This window comes from Hyaena hyaena, unplaced genomic scaffold (genome assembly GCF_003009895.1).
Source record: "Hyaena hyaena isolate Hyena2069 unplaced genomic scaffold, ASM300989v1 scaffold_96, whole genome shotgun sequence".
NCBI classification, from domain to species: Eukaryota; Metazoa; Chordata; class Mammalia; order Carnivora; family Hyaenidae; genus Hyaena; species Hyaena hyaena.
Window position 1 is genome coordinate 3,542,029 of NW_024080729.1, and position 19,030 is coordinate 3,561,058.

The window sequence follows — 19,030 nt, forward strand, 5'->3', positions numbered from 1 at the left end:
GTGGAGTGGGAAAAGGGGATCAGAGAACACCAACGTTTTTTAAGGCCTTTGCTGTCTCAATGGGCCTGGTGTCTTATGCTTGCAAGGCAGAAAACCACAGGAGAGCATAGTCTTCACAGTCCTTTAGTGTCCATGGGGAAGTACTACGGCTAAACTAGTTCTCAAGACGGGATTTTCCCCAGGCCCAACAGGGCATCTTTTGGACTTCCTAAGGCTAACCTAGTCGGCTTACCTGACACAAACATCCTGGCCTGCCCTTCTCCATCCTCTGGGCAGGCCGGGCGAACAGGCAGGAGGGCAGGGCTTTCAGAGATACGATTCAGATGGGAAGTCAATAGCTCGTTTGGGCATTAGTTTCTCCGGAGGTAAGAGACGGTGTGAGGGGGGCACCGGTCAGTTTCCTTCATCCCTTCCCGCCGGCCCCCACAAAGGCCAAGGGCCAGACACGTGGGCTGGCGTGGAGAGGCGGAGTTTACACTAAGGCGGAGGTGCAAATGGACGGGGGCGGGGTCTCATTTGCATAGACGGTGCGCGGCCACCAATCCGGACAGGCGGAGCGACAGCCCGCGCGCCTTTTGGGGGCGGACTGACAGCCCCGGCGCCCTATGGAAGACGGGTCCTGCGGCCGGCGGGGGCGGGACCGCGCCGGGCGCTGCCCCGGGGATTCGGGCCGGTTCGCGGGCGCTGCCAGTCTCGGGCGGCGGCGTCCGGCGCGCGGACGGGCTGCTGGGTGGGCTGGGGGCCGAGCGGCGCGAGGGTGAGGCAGAGAGAGAAGGGGCCAAGGAGCAGCCACGGCGACAGGTACCGGCGCCATGGCCGCAGGGATGGGGCGGGCGGCCGCGGCGCCCCGGGAACCGAATTCCCTCTTTCGCGGTCAGGGCGCCGCCGCGCCGCTTCGGCGCCCCCTCACGCGCGGCTCTCCTGCCCGGGAGAGGCAGGCTCGGGGCGAACGGGGCCGGGGAAGCCCCGAGGCGGGCACGTCGGCTGCCCCTTGTCCAACTGCGGGGCCCCTCCGCGCCCCGCCGGCCCGCGGGAGGTCGGTGCTCCCTCCGGGAGGCGCGGAGTCGGGCGGCCGCGAGAGCCGCTCCCCGCCGCGCTCCCCCTCGCGGAGCCGAGGACAGTCGCTCCCGCCCGTCCTCACCCGGCTTTTGTTTCCCTCCCGAGGTGACAGGTCCCGGCCCCGGTCGGCCGCTCCCGACTCGCCCGAGGCCCGGCGCCTGTGACCGCGACCGCCCGGAGCAGGCTGCGGGACCCGCGGAGAGCCGGGCGGCGCGTGAACGGCCGCCACCGCGGGCGGGAGAGAAACTTCTCCTTCCGGGGCCCGGGGCGGCGGGCGAAGTCGAGCCGGGGTGTGCGCCGCGCGCCGGGACGCCGCGGGCGCGATGCAGCGGCGCACACCTGGCGGGGCCCGCGGCGGGCGAGGATAACGGAGCGTCCGGCTGCTGCCCTCCTCGCTTTCGGTTTGCGCTCCCGGGGCGGTGGGTGTGGAGGCGGGTTCGCCGCCCTTCACCTGCCGCCGTGGGACCAGCGACCGGGATGCAGCATCCCGGGAGGGTGCCCGCGCCGCGCCGGTCTAACAGGTGATGATTCTCGTGCCAGGTTGCAACTTGATTTAGGGCTCCTTAGTCGCTTCGCTCCTGGAACGTTAGCACTCCTTCCGCCGATGTCTAAAAAGGTGTGCTGGCCATAGTATAGGGGTCCAACCCAGTATTAATTAAGAAAAGAAAGAAAGAAACAGTTTGAAGGGGTCAGCGTGCATTGATTGCATTCTTTCCATTGACGTGCCTGGAGGGAAATGGCCTTATTTAAAAAAAAAAAAAAATCGGTTTCTGCAGTGGCGGCGAAAGCATAGGAAGGAAGGTACAAAGTTAGTAAATGGAGAATGCAGAACTCTGATATCCTTCAGTGTGGTTCAGAACAGCGTGTACAACGTTTGGCCGCCATTCAGTAAATTCTGCATGAAGTAGTTTGAGCTCGTGGTTTTGGATTTACTTTTCTGGAGTATGTTTTCCAGTGGAATACGGCTTAGCATTGAATGGAAGCTTTCTTTGGAAAGATGGGAGTAGACAGGAGTGTTTATTTTCATTGTCTTCCCGTTTTGTTAGATTGTGGACAGGGGAAAATTTAAGGCATATTTTGGTTAAGCTTCTGAATGGCCTATGGAATTCTGCATCCCCACCCCCACCCCCAAAGGGGTTTTTACTTTAGAAAATTGTACTAGCTTTTTCTCTTGGTGTTTGAATCAAAGTTGAAGAAAAGACTTGAAGAATTTTTTCTTCTTTTTGGGAAAATGTTATTTGTCGTACTTCACTTACCATTTTCTGCGTCTCTCTCCCTACTGACCTCCACTTAATCCACGATTGTGGACCTGACCAATGTTGGGCATCTACAGAAAAAAAATACATTTAAAAATAGGATATGATTATTTTTTAAACGTAGCTTATACCTATTTAAATTATTTGTGAGTAATTTGACTTAGCTGACTTAATTCTTTTCTAATGTGTGTTTTATATCTAGAGGAGTGTTAACTTTTTAAAAGCAATATTACAGTTTTGATTTAATTATGCTACTTTGTTAGTATTTCATTGAATGGTTATTATTCACCTAGCTGTTTAGTAACACCCCTTAAAGTTGAACTCTTTAACCAATACGCTAGTTGTGACTGGGATTTTAAAACAAAATCAAAGATGGTCTTTATGAAGTGTCTTATATTTCTCAAACAATAGAGTTAAATGTTACAAGGTCTTCGTCCCTCCAACGTTTAACAAAACAAATATACATGTTTTTAATTTGGGGTGATTTTTTAAAGAAAAAAAAAACACATAATTTTATCCAGTTCAACATGAAAACCTTAAAACACTGGATTAGGCAACTAATTAAATCTTCAATTTTCTGTTTGTTCTTGGGCTGGAAAAGAACCCATAGTTTGGGTTATTTAGTTTCCTAAAGGTTTCTTAGCTTAGAACGAATCAGTCTAGAGAAGAAAGAGCATCTTCTTTCTGTAGAAAAAGTTATTGCTATGAAAGCTGAGCTGTCTTTTTAATACTTAGGGTAGATTTGTTCAACAGTGACTCGTCCCTGTTAGAGTGGATTTTATTCTACGTAAGTAGTTGTAAGGAGTCTTAAAAGTCTGGGGTTCTCATTGTTTTGGATGACTTGAATAATTATTCTTTAAAGTGTATAGGAATATATTAGTTTTAACTACTATGTGTAATTTACTATGTGTAATTATTATAATCCTTATTCTATGGTGCTGTTTAAATATACCACATATAATAAATAAAACTTTTATTTCATGTTTTTTTTTACACAAGCATATTTTAGCAACTTTATAAAAATGTCTTTTAATTAAAAGCCCATTTTCAAGTTCAGTTTTTAGGTACTTTACTGGTTTTTTTTTTTTTTTTTGGTCCACTTTAACTTGTGGTAGACCATATCAAAATTATCAACCACATTTCAGTTTCAAAATTAAGCATAAGTTGAATTCTTACATCTACACCATAAACATATTGAGTGTGTTTAAGGCATTTATCCTCAGGTGTGGTTCCTTTTGTGTTTTGGGGTTGGCAAATATTTTTGAATGAATAAAGCCACAAAAAAACAAGGACATATACTAAAATAGCTAATTTGAGGATAAATCAAGTGACAGTGTTAGACAGGAATATGGCTTTATTTGACTGCAATATGCATGTTATACCTAGCATTAAGAATATCTCTAAACAGGCCTTTAATATAATTTTTCACAGTTCATGAAGAAAAATCTGTATTGTCCATGTTTTGCACACTAAATTCTGTAATTAATACAGTTAAATACAGACATTTTATAATTCTGAAACAATTTGAACTTTTTAAAAAAGATTTTATTTTTTTAAAAGTCATTTGTCCTCTCAGTGTGGGGCTTGAACCCACAACCCGGAGATTAAGAGTAGCATGCTCCACCGACAGAGCCAGTCAGGCACCCTGAAACTGTTTGAACTTTTTGTTTTTTAACAGAAGTGTGTGTGTGTGTGTGTTTATTTATTTGTTTGTTCATTTTTGAGAGAGAGCTCGTGTGAGCAGGGGAGAGGGGCAGAGAGAGAGAATATGCAGGCTCCACATTTAGCTCGTGACTGACTGAGCCACCCAGGTGCCCCTGAACTTTCTCACATAGCTGATTAATAATTAGATTTTGTTTTTTCATTATTGTACATTTCTGAATTTTCTACAGTGCCTTTTTTCCCCTACCTCTGGCCAGTTTTATTAAAGACAATTTTTGCATGATTTACTTTTTACCAGTGTTTTCCGGCATGCTCCTAGTGTTACCAGAATCACCCAGATCAGTGATAACCAGTGTGCATATTCTGTAGTATTTTTCATATGCTGGGCCCAGTTCAGTATTGTTGCCACTGTAGTGTTGGGCACCAGTTTTTGCCAAGATAGCGTAGTGCTCCTTTCCTCAAGGCTGGGCAGTTGTTGGCTAGGATGACCAGTTTCATTTGACCATCTTTGATCATTTTATCTGCTTGTACCCCATCATGTACTGTCCCCTTATCGGATCAAGCTGGAGCCTAAAGGTAATCAACTCCAGTGACTTCTTCTTCTTTTTTTTTTTTTTAATTTCTTTTTTGATGTTTTTTAATTTATTTCTGAGAGACAGAGAGAGAGACAGCGTGAGCAGGGGAGGGTCGGAGAGAGAGGGAGATACAGAATCTGAAGCAGGCTCCAGGCTCTGAGCTGGCTGTCAGCACAGAGCCCGACGCAGGGCTGGAACCCACAAACCATGAGATCATGACCTGAGCCGAAGTGGGGCGCTTAACCAACTGAGCCATCCAGGCACCCCAGTGACTTCTTTTTCTGTGCGGCCACCATCTTCCTGCTTTAGGTGTGGGACAGTCCCCAACCTAGAGCAGGCACGCCAGGATGGCCAAGGAGGGAGTGAGAAAGGCTCTATAGTGCTTTTTTTTTTTTACTTCTGATACTGTATCTCCAAAGTGTAAAGAAAATTAAATCTACACACAGAGGAGACAGAGTGGTTGTTGGTATGTAAATAATCATTGATTTTAAAACAATAGCCACTTAAGTGTGATTTAATTTGCGAATAAGATTCCGTTAGATGACTCTTCTGTCAAAAGAGAGCTTAAAATTATTGTAGGGCCTTACGCACCCTTATAACTAATTTATTTAACAGGTTGCTGAGGATATTTAGCAATATTTGAAACACCAAAACTCTAGTTCTCAAAATAATTTGTACCTCACAGTTTGTTATGAAGAGAATTGCCCTGTACTCAGCTGAAACTTAAACATGTAAGACTATAATCCTTAAATGGGGCAAGATCATTTTATGCTTTATTTATTAGTATTTACTTCTCGGCTTTTGGAACACATCTAGTTAATGAGAGGGAAGGACCACCAGAGGGAGTATGGGGTCTATATAATTGGCTCTACCTGTTTTCTGCTCTTGGTCTGGAAGAAAGATACTTTAAAAATAAGAATAAAATTGTAATTATCTAAAACAGTCAGGAAAAAGATAATGAAAGTTGGGGGTTATGGTGGTTTAGAGCTGCTGTTAGTTTTTGTAACGATTGATCGAGGCTGTTTTCCTTGTTCTTTTAGAAAATGGTACAATTATTGGAAAGTGATGTATTTTCAGAGTGAATAATGGGTTAAGTAAATAATCACATATCTGTGAAAGTCAGGAAACATCCAAATGCTAAGAATATTTTTTAAGGTTAAAAATGTAGTACATTAGAATGATATGTTTTTAAAATTGCTCATTTTGGGGGAGGAGGAATGAAAGATGTACAAGATCAAACATTACAAGAGGGTTGTTTTCTCCCATTTATAGTTGCAAACCCTTCCGAAAAACAGGTAGTGGTAAATTTCTAGAACCATTTGTAGCATTCTGCCTCCATCTTGGCAGTTTATGGGTGATGTTAAACGAGGAGCCAGTTTTATTTAGTCCCCTGGAAATGATAGTCTGATTATCAAGAGCAGGGTTGGGAATTTCAAATTGCTATCTTCAACAATCAGATTTATGTGTATTTCTAATGTTACTATCATTGGAAATTAAAGAACCTCTACTTTCAGCTGAAAATTGCACAGTAGAATTTCAAAGTCAAGATGTATCTTTCATAGACTTGATGCTGCAGTACATTGCTTCTTGGGGTGGAGAAAACGTCCTAGAGATTGAGCCCTTTTCAGAATATATTCTCGATGAAGATGGGATGGTCTTTACCCATGTTAAGTACTAGCCAATATTACTTCCCTGTTTAACTTCTTTTTTTTAAAAAAAGCAAGACGATAAAATAAAATTTGTACTTTTAACACACATTTTGGGTTTTACTCCTCACATGAAAAATTATAGTGGAGGTAACATTTAATGTTTTGAAGGTCTAGTTTAGGGAGATTTGTTATGAGAAGAAAGTATTTCATTGAAACATGACAGAGTAACTCATACAGAGAGAAATCTGTTTCTCCTTTGAATTATTCTTAGGTTAAAACATAATACTTACTAAGAAAAACTGAAATGGACAGCTTTCCCACATTAGATGTGTTTTCACTTTGAGCTTTATACATTTAAAAAAAATGTATCTTTGTTGGTCCCAGTTGGACTTCTCAGAATCTATTCATTTACACACATACACACACAGGTAAAATATCTACATTTTATATTTTGTGTTCTATACATCTGTATATATATTTGCTGTATATAATGTGTAATAAGTATTCAGTCTATCTGTACTGTATGACTTTACAAGCTTATTTATAGGTGAAGTACCCACTCCTTTTTAAATGAAACATTACTTCACCAAGGAGAAATAAAGTACATATTTGCAAAAAGACTAATGTAAAATGTTCATAGCAGCTTTTTTCACAATAGGAATAAACTATTGATTCATACAATGTAAATGAAGCTCAGAAATATTATTCAGAGCAAGAGAAGCTAGGCATAAGTATGTACCAACTGATGCCATTTTTGAAAAATACAAGAATAGGCAAAACTGTAGGTATGGTGATAGAAATCAGAACAGTGGTTTCTGGGTAAGGGTTGTGGTTGACTGGAAAGAGGCAAAAAGGAATTTTCTAGGGAGATAGAAATATTCTGTATCTTGACTTAGGTATTTGGAAATTCAAGTGTACACTTTTTGGGTAACTTTTTATTTTCATATACTTTTTAACTTACAGAAAAGTTGCAAGACCTAGCCCAAGGAACGTCCAGATTCACCAGTTGCTGGTGTACACGCTTGTTCAAACGTACTGAGCTGACTGCTTAAGATCTGGAAATTTTACGGTATGTAACTTTTACTTTAATGAGGAAAAAAAAGCTTCAAAAATTCGTTGAAGAGGAGAATGATCTTGTTATCCGCAAAATGAAATACCTTGAGGCAGACTTGAGTGCTTTAACGATGATGGAGAAGAATAGAATCACTGGCGGTCTCTTGTCTTTCCATATATGTGTTTATACTGCTTCTCTCTGAAATTTCTTGGTGACAAATTTCTGTTAGAAGAAACGAGATTCTGAAAATGATTCAAAGCAGAAGTATCCGCAGGGAAAGCCTGCCTTATTTTGTTACGCTACACATGTCACCTAGAGAATGGGACTGATAGCTAGCAATAGCTTTCTGGGGAGCGAAGGTGTGATTATTCCTGTTAAAAGAGTTGCACATAGGGGCGCCTGGGTGGCTCAGTCAGTTAAGCGTCTGACTTCGGCTCAGGTCATGCTCTCACGGTTTGTGGGTTTGAGCCCCGTGTCAGACTCTGTGCTGACAGCTCAGAGCCTAGAGCCTGAAACGTTTCGGATCCAGGCATCTCCCTGCTCACGCTGTCTCACTCTCTCTCAGGGGCAAAAAAAAAAAAAAAAAAGAGTTGCACACCTACAGTGTGCGGGTTTTGCACAGACATGTATACTTTTTATTGTCTTGGAACTTACCAGATGAACATGAGGCAAACAAATCTGGTTGTCTTTTTTGGGTGGTGCTGTTTATCATACAGAGGAAAGACAGGTGCTTATAGAAAGCTAGGTGCTTATAAATGGTATGAACTATTCTTGGTTATCAGTAAGTGGCAAATCTAAGTAGCAAATTTGTTGCTATTAGTTCCAGTGCTGTCAGAGTCTCAATAGAGTGATTTGATTTAAAGTACATCTATTTATTTATAATATGATTTACTATATTATATAAACATATTAGTTTATATAATTTTAAGTGTGTGTGTGTGTGTTTTTTTATAGGTTAGGGTTAGGTATAATTTATGGGTCTTGGTTCTTTTAATTTTTTTTTTGCATCTATATAAGAAAGTTGTTTATTTGCTTACCTAGTAGAGTGGAAGATATTTGAAATAATATGACCACTAACCAGCAGGTTCAACAAAGCAGTCATTGGTACTGGGGAAAAATGCTAATTTTGCCTTTGCTAACCGAAACCATACATTTATATGGACTGTATATTTTCTTCAACAAGACTTGTAAGTTCATTGAAGAGAAAAATAACAAAAGTTCAGTATCAACTAACATGGATAAAAGGACTTTGCATTTAATGAACATACTCATGTTTCTCTAAAATGACACAGGATTTTTTCTCCCTTTCATACACACTCAATTTCATTGGTCTATTACGAATGAATAAAACATTATTTGAAATGTTTATCTGTAAGAATTTTGGTTCCAAGTTGTTTTTGTTTTTTGTTCTTTTTAGTTGTCAAACCTTAACTACAGATAGAAATAATAGAAATAATAATAATAATATTTTTTATCTTAATACAGATTAAAAATATGTGTAGGTAGGCTTTTTTTTAATAATGGAAGTTTTAAACTATACGGAACTGGGGAGAATGGTATTATGAACCTCTATATACCTATTCTCCAGATGTATTAACTATCAACATTTTGTTTAGTGTGCTTTTTTTTTTTTTTTTAAGTTTATATATTTAGAGAGAGAGAGTGCACACGTGGGGCTGCGGCGCGGGAAGAATCCATCCCAAGCAGGTTTCATGCGGTCAGTGCAGAGCCCAGTGTGGGGCTCGATCTCATGAACCATGAGATAATGAATGACCTGAGCCAAGATTAAGAGTCGGATGCTTAACTGAGCCACCCACGTGCTCCCAAGGTGTTTTCAAGATTATTAAGTTCTCACAAATATTATAAAATGGTAGTACTATTGTGCATCAGATTTTTCTCTCCTTGTTTTCCAAAAGTTTTGTTATAAGCACAGAAACTTCAGAAGCAGTGTGTTTTAGATCAGAGACTTGGCTTTGGACAAATAGTAATTATGAAACTTGTTTTAATCCTTAGCTCCTCTCTGTCAATTCATAGCCTGAGGAAAAAAAATAATGTTTTAGCTTTTCATTTAGAACAAAGCAACCCAAATATTCTGTGTCTACATAATGAAGTATTCATCTGGAAGGTTAGGTTATCTTCAAAGTGTATTATCTGAGGACTGCCGTTGTTTTAAAAGTTCTTTTCTATAACCTTCTCTTTCTCTAAAAACTTGATTATTGCTGTGCTCTTAGGCCACAAATCTAGATCTTCTGTTTAAACTTGAAGCCTTCCAAACTTGAGGCCCTTTAGGTCTTGAATCTAAATCTGTTTCAATACCATCTCTGTAGCAGCGGCACACCAGCACCCATACTCCCCATCCCCGGGCAGAAATCTCTTTCCCGTTTTCCTCCTTACCTGTTAGCTCCATGATTCTCGTTGGTCATTTTTCACTCTTCCTTTACTTCCTAACTAAGCTCAGTGAGTCAATAAAACACTTCGTTTCTGACTTTTTAATGTCTTTATTTTCTTGTCCTGTTCATTTCTAGTACAATGTCCTAATTTAGTTAACATGTTAAAGTACGAGAGTATCCCTAATCTATGACGAACTTCATACATACCAAAATTAAGCTATGTTCCTAAAGCAAACTAAGGCATTTTCGTCTCTTCCAGGGAAGGCTTCAGTCAGCCCTCTGTAGGCAGAGATGTTATTTTGAAGGCCTAGGTAATCACTGTATTTGAACTAAGATGATGTTAAGACTTCAAAATCACTCAGCTCAAATAACCTGGAGAACGGTGGCTGGCAGGGCGCACAGTTTATCGTGGGGGGCGGGGAGGTTTAGGGTGTAAGCAGCAGACTTTCTTAGACCACTGAAGTGGCCCAGCATGGGTTCCTTCCAGCCCATATCTGCAAGTGCTTTGCAGTTAAGGAAATATTAGGTGTATATTACACGCTTTCAGGACTGCTTGATGGTTTTAAGGCTAAAAGTACTAGTATATGGGTTACTTGAAATTCTTCTCTTTTTTTTTTTTACTTTTAATTTTTTTTTTTTAATTTATTTCTAGGAGAGAGAGAGAGAGAGAGACAGCATGAGCAGGGAAGGGTCAGAGAGAGAGGGAGTCACAGACTCTGAAACCGGCTCCAGGCTCTGAGCTGGCTGTCAGCACAGAGCCTGACGCGGGGCTCGAACCCACGAACTGCGAGATCATGACCTAAGGGAAAGTCGGACGCTTAACCGACTAAGCCACCCAGGCGCCCCTTGAAATTCTTCTCTTCTCCCTTCTGCCTTATTTCCTGGCCAAGATAGTTCCTGTCTAAAAGTTACTTTTGCTGAAAGTGACATGATACTCTCTTCATTATTTTTCTTTACAGGCTCCTGGAATTGATATTTGTCAGAAAGATAGGAGCCTCAGGTTAGTTAGGAGGGTATAAAATAGAAACAGAAAAGAAGTTGGTCAACTTACAGAGATCTTTTTTTCTTTCTGCTCTTCTGGGAAATGTTTGAATTTCCTCCTGGTAGGAACCAGGACCCAGTTAGAGATTACTGACTTTGGGAATAAAAGAACTAAATTCCATATTGCTTCACATAATCTGGAATATTTGATTATTTTATTCTATGGGAATTAGGAACAAAATGTGGATTCTGAGATGCTTATGCAGAAACTCAGTTATTAAGAGTGGAGAATGGAGAAGTAAAATACATTGCTAGGAAGCCCTGTCTGGAGGAGCAGACATTGGAATGAGATTCAAGGGTGTTGCTACTAAGTAGCTATATGGTCTTGGACAAATTAAAATCACCTTTCTGAGCCTTATTTTAACTGTAAAATGAGTGGGTTGGATTAGATAGTATTATAAGTTTTCTTTGCTTCTCTGAAATTCTAAAACAAATGGTTTCTCATTTAAAAAAAAAAAAAAAAACAACTCTCCTAACTTATATACTGTTCCTAGTAGTTTTTCAGCCATTGCTTCATATACATACATTTTTTACAAAATTTCCTTTAGAGGCTAGGAAGAGAAAGAGTTGAAGGAGTTAGAATTCTTTTTTTTTTTTTAAATGTTTTTTATTTATTTCTAGGAGAGAGAGAGAGACAGCGTGAGCAGGGGAGGGCCAGAGAGAGAGAGGGAGACACAGACTGAAACAGGCTCCAGGCTCTGAGCTGGCAGTCAGCACAGAGCCCGACGCGGGGCTCGAACCCACGAACCGAGAGATCATGACCAAAGCGAAAGACGGAAGCTTAACCGACTAAGCCACCCAGGCGCCCCAGGAGTTAGAATTCCTAAAGTGGATTAGATTTTAATGTTGTTATTTATCTGTTTCTCCACTGAATTTCTCCTGGATTCCTACTTTCTACCTTGTGTTTGTCCGTTTCCCTTCTTTTATGGCTTTTACTTCTCTTTACAGTGTGACTTTCATAGTCTTTTGGCTGCCATTTGCTACTGCTTTTTTTCCTAGCTGTTCTTCACTGCTCATATATCCTAGTGACGTGTATTCATCAGATAGATCCTTGAGTCTGAGCTGTCACTAAATTAAATTTAGATATCCTAATAGTTAGGATTAATGGGACCCTTCTATAATACAAAAGCTAGAGAGAGGAGTCCAAAGATAGAGGGAGTGAGGGAGCCTGAAGGGAGAATGAGTGGTGTGGGTGAGAGTTTCCAAGGATTAATATGATATTTGATTTAAACTATAAGTTAAAATATTGAAGTCTTGATGACGGTGCCTCTGCCAGTGATTCCTAATGGACTGTGAACTTCTTGAGGGCGGCAGCTGTACTTCTCTGATCCTGAATCCTTAGTGTTGAGGGTCATGCTGTAGAGTAAGCACTAGTTGAACTGAATTGCAGTTAGGACTGATTCTTTTTTCAAGGTGTTCTCTGGTAGACTGGGCAATAAGAACACGGTACAGACTCTTTTAAGTAAGACTATCACTCCCACTTGGTGTGATATTGGACAGCATACAGAGCTTCTCTGAGCCTCGTTTCTTCACCTATAATATTGAGGAGGGGCAGTTGTGAGGATTAAAGAAGTCAGTACCTATAAAACACTTAGTCCAGAGCCTGGTATATGTCTTTAATAAATAATAAATGCCATTATAGTTTCATTAGTAAGCACTTTTATATTTCAGGCATTAGGTTCTCTTAGGTTCTAAGTAGTGTTGCTAAGAATAAATGAGACAAGACCCTGTTTTTAGAAAAGATAGAATATATGCACAAAAGGTAAACAACAACCTAGGCCCCATGGTAAGTGGCAAATGAGTGGTTTACTTAAGGACTCGAGGGGCCCGAATAATCCCTAAGGAGATGAGAACTTCAGAAGGGTGACAGAACTCAATCTGAGCTTTGAAGGACTGGTTAGCTGCCTAAGAGGACAGGCTCCTGTGTCGAAATGCTAATCTCAAGCACAGTTACTCACCTCTCCCAGGATCATTGAGAAAGCTAAATGAGTTAATACATGTCAAGTACTGAGAATGGTGCTTCAGGCATGGTTAGAGCGTCATAAATTATTAGTACAAGTTGAGAGACGAGAGCGTGCATTTCAGATAGAACACTGAGTGATAATGAAGGGGAGATCTTCTAGGTTTTTGTTGGTAGTGATGAGGCCAAATCGGCTGAGAAGAATAACCTGTTGGAAAATAGTTGGTGACTATATAGAGGCAGGGTTATGAATGATTAAGTCTGGTGTTAGGAAGTCTTTTCTGTAGGTACTGAGGGAAATTGGGAGGATTTCTGGAGTTATTTGTGAGGCACTCTGGCATTTCTCTCTTTCTTTCCTGATATCATTGTAACTGAAACGTGGGCTTAAGCCAATTTTGACAATGAAACTCATGATCTATCCTGAACCATTTGTCCATTTCCTTTTATAAACGTGAGTTCTTTTACTTTTTCTCTATCCACATTTTAGTTGTTTACATAATCCTTACTCCTTTTCTCCAAATTTTCCTCTCTGTCCTCAGAAACCCCAGTCTAGATCCTAAATCACTAATGCCATAAGTAGAAAGGGCTAGGGGGAGCGAGAGAGAAGAAGTAAGGGAAGGAAATAACCTCTGGTCGAGCCATCTTGTTTTACAGATGAGGACATTGATTTCCAGAGGAGGTTTAGTCACATGTTCAAGTTCCACAGCTAATTAATGAGCAGGCCTGCCCCTTTTAGAGCTAAACTAAGGTGGTTGTTTTTTGTTTTTTGTGTTTTTGGTTTTTTTTACTGTCCTTCCTAGTCTGATTCTCAACCATCCTGAGTGGTAATTACAGTAGAACTACCAATAACTCTTCTACTATTACTATTTAAAAACCAAGAAAAAAAAATTTTACTACCAAGAATGCACACTTCTTAAAGAAATTTTTAAAAAGTTTATTTTTTTTTTAATATTAATGTTTATTTATTTTTGAAACAGAGACAGAGCACTAGTGGGGGAGGGGCAGGGGGCAGAGAGAGAGAGAGGGAGATTTTTTTTTTTTAATTAATGTTTATTTATTTTTGAAACAGAGACAGAGCACTAGTGGGGGAGGGGCAGGGGGCAGAGAGAGAGAGGGAGACACAGAATTTGAAGCAGGCTCCAGGCTCTGAGCTGTCAGCATAGAACCTGATGCGGGGCTCGAACTCACAAACTCTGAGATCATGACCTGAGCCGAAGTCAGATACTCAACTGACTGAGCCACCCAGGTGCCCCTAAAAATGTTTAATTTTGAGAGAGAGGGACAGAGAGCTTGAGTGGGGAGGGGCAGAGAGAGAGGGAGACAGAGAATCTGAATCAGGGCTCAAACTCATGGACTGCGAGATCATGATCTGAGTCGAAGTCGGATGCTTAACCGACTGAGCCACCCAGGTGCCCCATAATTCATACTTCTTAATGAGAAGCCTGTGATTACATTTCTCGGATGAGCATTACTATTCTTAAAGTAATTGAAACCAAAACTCCAAAATCTGCTTTGAGAAGAAAAAGGTTTCTTTCTTTCATTTTTAGAGTTGAGAATTATAAATATAATAGTGTTGTAAACATAAATAGCATTCTCAAAAAAAGTAGACTTTTTGTTTCTATTATTTTACTGATTGATGGTAAGATCAAGTGTTGGTAAGGTCAAGTGCTGGTAAGATTAGTGTGAAGAGTTGGGAGCTCTGGTACTTTGGCCTCACAGCCCCCAACCCTATATTTCTCTTACAGTAGTTTCTTGCGTCAGCATCTTGTCCAGCTTTTTACATTGTATTATATGCCACAAATAATGGTGAGAAACCTATTTAAGCATTGTTTTCTTTGACACAGTTTTCCTATGTAAATCCAGATAATGGAAGGTTTACAAAGCTCTAAACTTAGTTTCTGGTCACTTGAGATGCTCAATAAATACTCCCTTTTTATAAGAGTAGATAATTTTTCCATATATAAATAACTTCCATTCCAAACCACTGAATAAATCAGTATCACACTTTTTTTCCCCCTTGAAATGTATGGTTTTAACTTTGGCAAGGTGTCCTTAATGCATTTTGGAAATTTGCATGGTATACAAATACTTTTTAGTCACTTTAAGTATAACTTTATCATGAAATCATTTTGCAACTGGTAATAATGTTCTATATTCTTTCCCATGATTACAGAAAGAAAAAGGCGTGGGTTACATAAAAATGCCCCAGACTTCTGCTTATCCTGCTTAAGTTCCTTTGAAGAAAGTAGGCATCTGCACTAGATTCATTTTTACTGATGTACTAATTTTACTTTATCATTTTTATTTTATTTATTTATTTTAATATTTTTTATTTCTAGGAGAGAGAGAGAGACAGCGTGAGCAGGGGAGGGTCAGAGAGAGAGGGAGGTACAGATTCTGAAAATTGGCTCCAGGCTCTGAGCTGGCAGTCAGCACAGAGCCCGACGCGGGGCTCGAACCCACGAACCGCGAGATCATGACCTAAGCGAAAGTCGGACGCTTAACCGACTAAGCCACCCAGGTGCCCCTACTTTATCATTTTTAAACACTGAAGTTGAATTGTATAATCCACAGAGGTATACAATTTTTTCCCCCATATCCTCAAAGCTTTGCATCCAATCACTTATTATATTTCCCATAGTTTGGTTTCTTTTTTCTGTCTTCATTTTTCTGAAGAGAGAAGGGGTTTTTGTTTTTGTTTTTTTTTTAATCTGCCTTTTGACCTGCAACTTCTTTTGTACTTGGAGGATTGTTTTGGTATGAGTCCTGTAATTTTCCTACATTGAGAAAGAAAGATTGTTTTGTAATTGTCATTCTTATACCAATAGTATAATTTATATTTCCATTTTTGAAAACTGCTAAATTTCTGCTATTGCTGTGTTAGATGACACCACTTATATGCGCTGTAGTTATGTTTGGTCATACTAAGTTCATGTCCACTGTCGTCAAAGTGGAAATACCATGACTGGGGTGTGTTTATGCATTGCTTCTAGAGTTGTAGCCATTGACGAACAGGAAACTAAAAGCTAAAAGTTCAGGAAATGTTATTGTATTGAGACTTTGTGGAAAAAACATATAGAACTGAAATCCAGGACCATTTAAAGACTGAAAAATTTATATGTGAGTTTAGTCAGAGATGAATATTATGGATTCTTGTAACAATGCTGTCATATGCTAAAATATGGTAATAGATGCAGTATGTGCTTTGCAGGCCAGGAACATTGTGCAATGCTAGAAAAAAAATGCAACAGATTATTATATGTGTTCAAATATACACTTTCAAGAAATAAAACAGCTGGCACATCTGTCAAATTCTTCAAGGATGTCATGTTTTCAGAGAATTGCAGTTTGGGTTTTAGTCTAGTTCTTGGGAAGGGAGGGTCTCTGTTTTACAAGGTAGTCCGTTTTAGGAAGTTCTGATGGGTAAGTTTAATTTTCTAAAATTGAACTTTGTTTCTCTATAATTTATTAATATATTCTGTATTTCTTTAGTGTTGAAAATAATTGACCAAAATGACTTCAAAAGTTAAATGTATGTCAAGTTTTATTTTTTCACATATTATAGCATTTTAGGTGCCTCATAAAACACTACATTGGAGTCTTTATTTTTGAACTTATTTTTAAAATTTCTGTCAGAGGAGATGTGATTAACGTATATGCCTGGGACCTGTTTTTTCTGTTTCTATACATAGCTTTTTTTTAACAAGATATGATTTGTACGGCTTGAACATTCTTAATCTTTGAGACAAGTGGGAAGTTTTAACATTGTAGAAGGCATTTTTTATTTTTGTTGCTGCTCCATTGTTGTATATTTCAACAAAAGAGGTAACTAATGACTATTTCACTGCTACATTAAGTGAGAATTCTATTTTTTACAATGTTCTTTGTAGGAGTTTTGCTGCATTCTATGTCTGTATTTATAATCATTTTACTAGTCTCATTAAAATTAGCCTCATGTCAAGCTTGATTAAGGTTTATATCTGCCACAGTCACATGTTCACTTCCAAACTATCATGGCGACCAAGGGGGTAGAAAGCAAGGACTGTCAAAGATTGGGGATTGGTTCCACTCCAGGAGGTGGGGAGCAGTGGTTCCCGGTGGAAAGTCCCAGAATGTTGCTTCCAGCAGAGGAGGGGAGGAATGGACTTGGGGCTGACAAAACAGGGAGTCTCAACAAGGCCAGACCACAAAGGGACTGGGATGGAAGGTTAAGAAGTTGAACTGTGTGTGGTAGCTGCTTTGTTGTTGCAATAGATGTTTTTCAAAGAACAAGACCTCACTATACTTCTCTTGTATATTATATTATAGAACTTCTTATGTAGTACATGTTCCTTGTACAAAAATTTAGTAAACGTGTAAGTTGAAGAAAATTAATATTTCCTATAACATTTTTCCCTTCCTCAAATATTCTTAATTTCCCTTCATTTAGCATCTAGGTTCCTTGTTTGTTTTTGAGAGAGAGAAAGTGCATGTGTGCGCAGCATGGGGTGAGACAGATGCAGAAGCAGAGGGGGAGAGCGAATCCCAAGCAGGCTCCCTCGCTGTCAGCACACAGTCTGATGCAGGGCTCAAACTCTGGCATGTAAGATCATGGCCTGAGCAGAAACAAGGAATCAGATGCTTAACCACTTAACTGAGCCACCCAGGTACTCCTAGGTTACTTTTTATTTATTTTAAAGTGTGCTTGTTGAGCTGTTCTTTCTACAAATTGTGCTTCTAGTAACTTTTTGAATTAATTATAAAGGGAATAGGAGTCAATTTTTAAAGCCTTTGTTTTTGTTTGATAATTATCCTATTAATTTGTATCTATTTTATGGGGAACCATAGGCATAATGAGAACATAGATGTGCAAGTCAGAGTGCAAGGCTTTTACAGGGGAAATAGGAAAAATGGAGACAAAAGACCTTTCTATAAGCTCTTTGGGAGCAGGGACCAGGGCTTTCCTGTTACTGTTATATCAGTATCATCAGGCACAGTGCCTGGCCCACAGTAAGTGCTCCTTAAATGGTTGTTGAATGAATGGATGAGTTTCTCATAAGCATTTTGAGTAGTTTATATTTCTTGCTCTGTGGATAATCGGATCAGTTTACGTTCATCCAAAATTAAGAGCCTTTGCTGTGCACAACCTTTTCTTTCTCTTTAAAATTTATTGTTAAGTATAATTGACATGCAATATTATATTAGTTTCAGGTGTACATCTTTTTTTTGGCAATTCTGTGCATTGCTCAGTGCACTCCATGATAAGTGTAATCACCATCTGGCCCCATACAAAGTTTTTACGGTATTATTGACTATATTCCCTATGCTGTAGGGAATATGCATGACTTATTTGTAACTAGAATTTTGGCCCTCACCTTCACCTGTTTCACCCATTCTCCCACCCACCTCCCCTCTGGCAACCACCAGTTTGTTCTCTGTATTTAAGAGTGTTTTTTTGTGGGGCGCCTGGGCGGCTCAGTCAGTTAAGCTTCCAACTTCAGCTCGGGTCATGATCTCACGGTTGGTGAATTTGAGCCCTGTGTTGGGCTCTGTGCTGACAGCTCAGAGCCTGGAGCCTGCTTCAGATTCTCTGTCTCCCTCTCTCTTTGCCCTTCCCCACTCATGCTCTGTCTCTCACAAAAATAAATGAACATTTTTTAAAAAGTCCTTTTTTTTTTTTTTTTTCCTTTCTTAAGTGAAAATTTAATACTGATTATTTTGTTAAAAGATAGGTATGAGTCAAAGGTACATGCACCCATATGTTCATTGAAATGTTATTTACAATATCCAAAATATGGAAGTAGCCTAATTGTCCATGAAGAGAGAAATGGATAGGGGTGCCTGGGTGGCTTAGTCGGTTAAGCGTCTGACTTAGGCTCAGGTCATGATCTCATGGTTCATGAGTTCGAGCCCCATGTCAGGCTCTGTGCTGACCGCTAGCTCAGAGCCTGGAGCCTGCTTCGGATTCTGTGTCTCTCTCTCTCTCTGACCCTCTCTTGCTCATGCTGTCTCTCTCTCTCTCTCTAAAAAATAAATAAAACATTAAAAAAATAAAATAGAAAATATATTAAAAAAGAAATGGATAAAGAAGGCATGATATATACATGTGCATGTGCGCGCGCACACACATACACACAAATATTTCTCAGCCATAACAAAGAATGAAATCTTGCCATTTACAAGAACATGGATGGACTTAGAGGGTATTATACTAAGTGAAATAAATTAGAGAAAGACACATACTTATGATTTTACTTCTGTGAAACCTAAGAAACAAAACAGAAACAGACTCCTAAATACAGAGAACAAATGGTAGTTATCAGAAGGGAGGGGTGGAGGGATGGGCAAAATAGGTGAAGGGGATTAAGAGACACAGACTTGTAGTTATAAAATAAATCAGGGAAT

At 40.0% G+C, this 19,030-nt stretch overlaps 1 protein-coding gene and 1 pseudogene across 3 annotated transcripts in view; one reads left to right on the plus strand and one right to left on the minus strand.

Annotated features, from left to right (window-relative positions):
• The first annotated feature begins 706 nt into the window (after positions 1–706).
• The window catches only part of FKBP5 (FKBP prolyl isomerase 5), a 112,078-nt gene continuing 93,754 nt past the window's right edge, over positions 707–19,030 (plus strand). For 2 of the 3 annotated variants that reach the window (XM_039235299.1, XM_039235298.1), the window contains exons 1-2: positions 707–801; positions 7,165–7,270. The gene's annotated coding sequence lies outside the window, so the exon portion shown is untranslated. Of the gene's footprint in view, positions 802–1,491; positions 1,581–7,164; positions 7,271–19,030 lie in introns of those variants that run through there. The other variant, XM_039235301.1, reaches the window with a different exon arrangement.
• On the minus strand, positions 4,184–4,591 carry LOC120233824 (annotated as a pseudogene).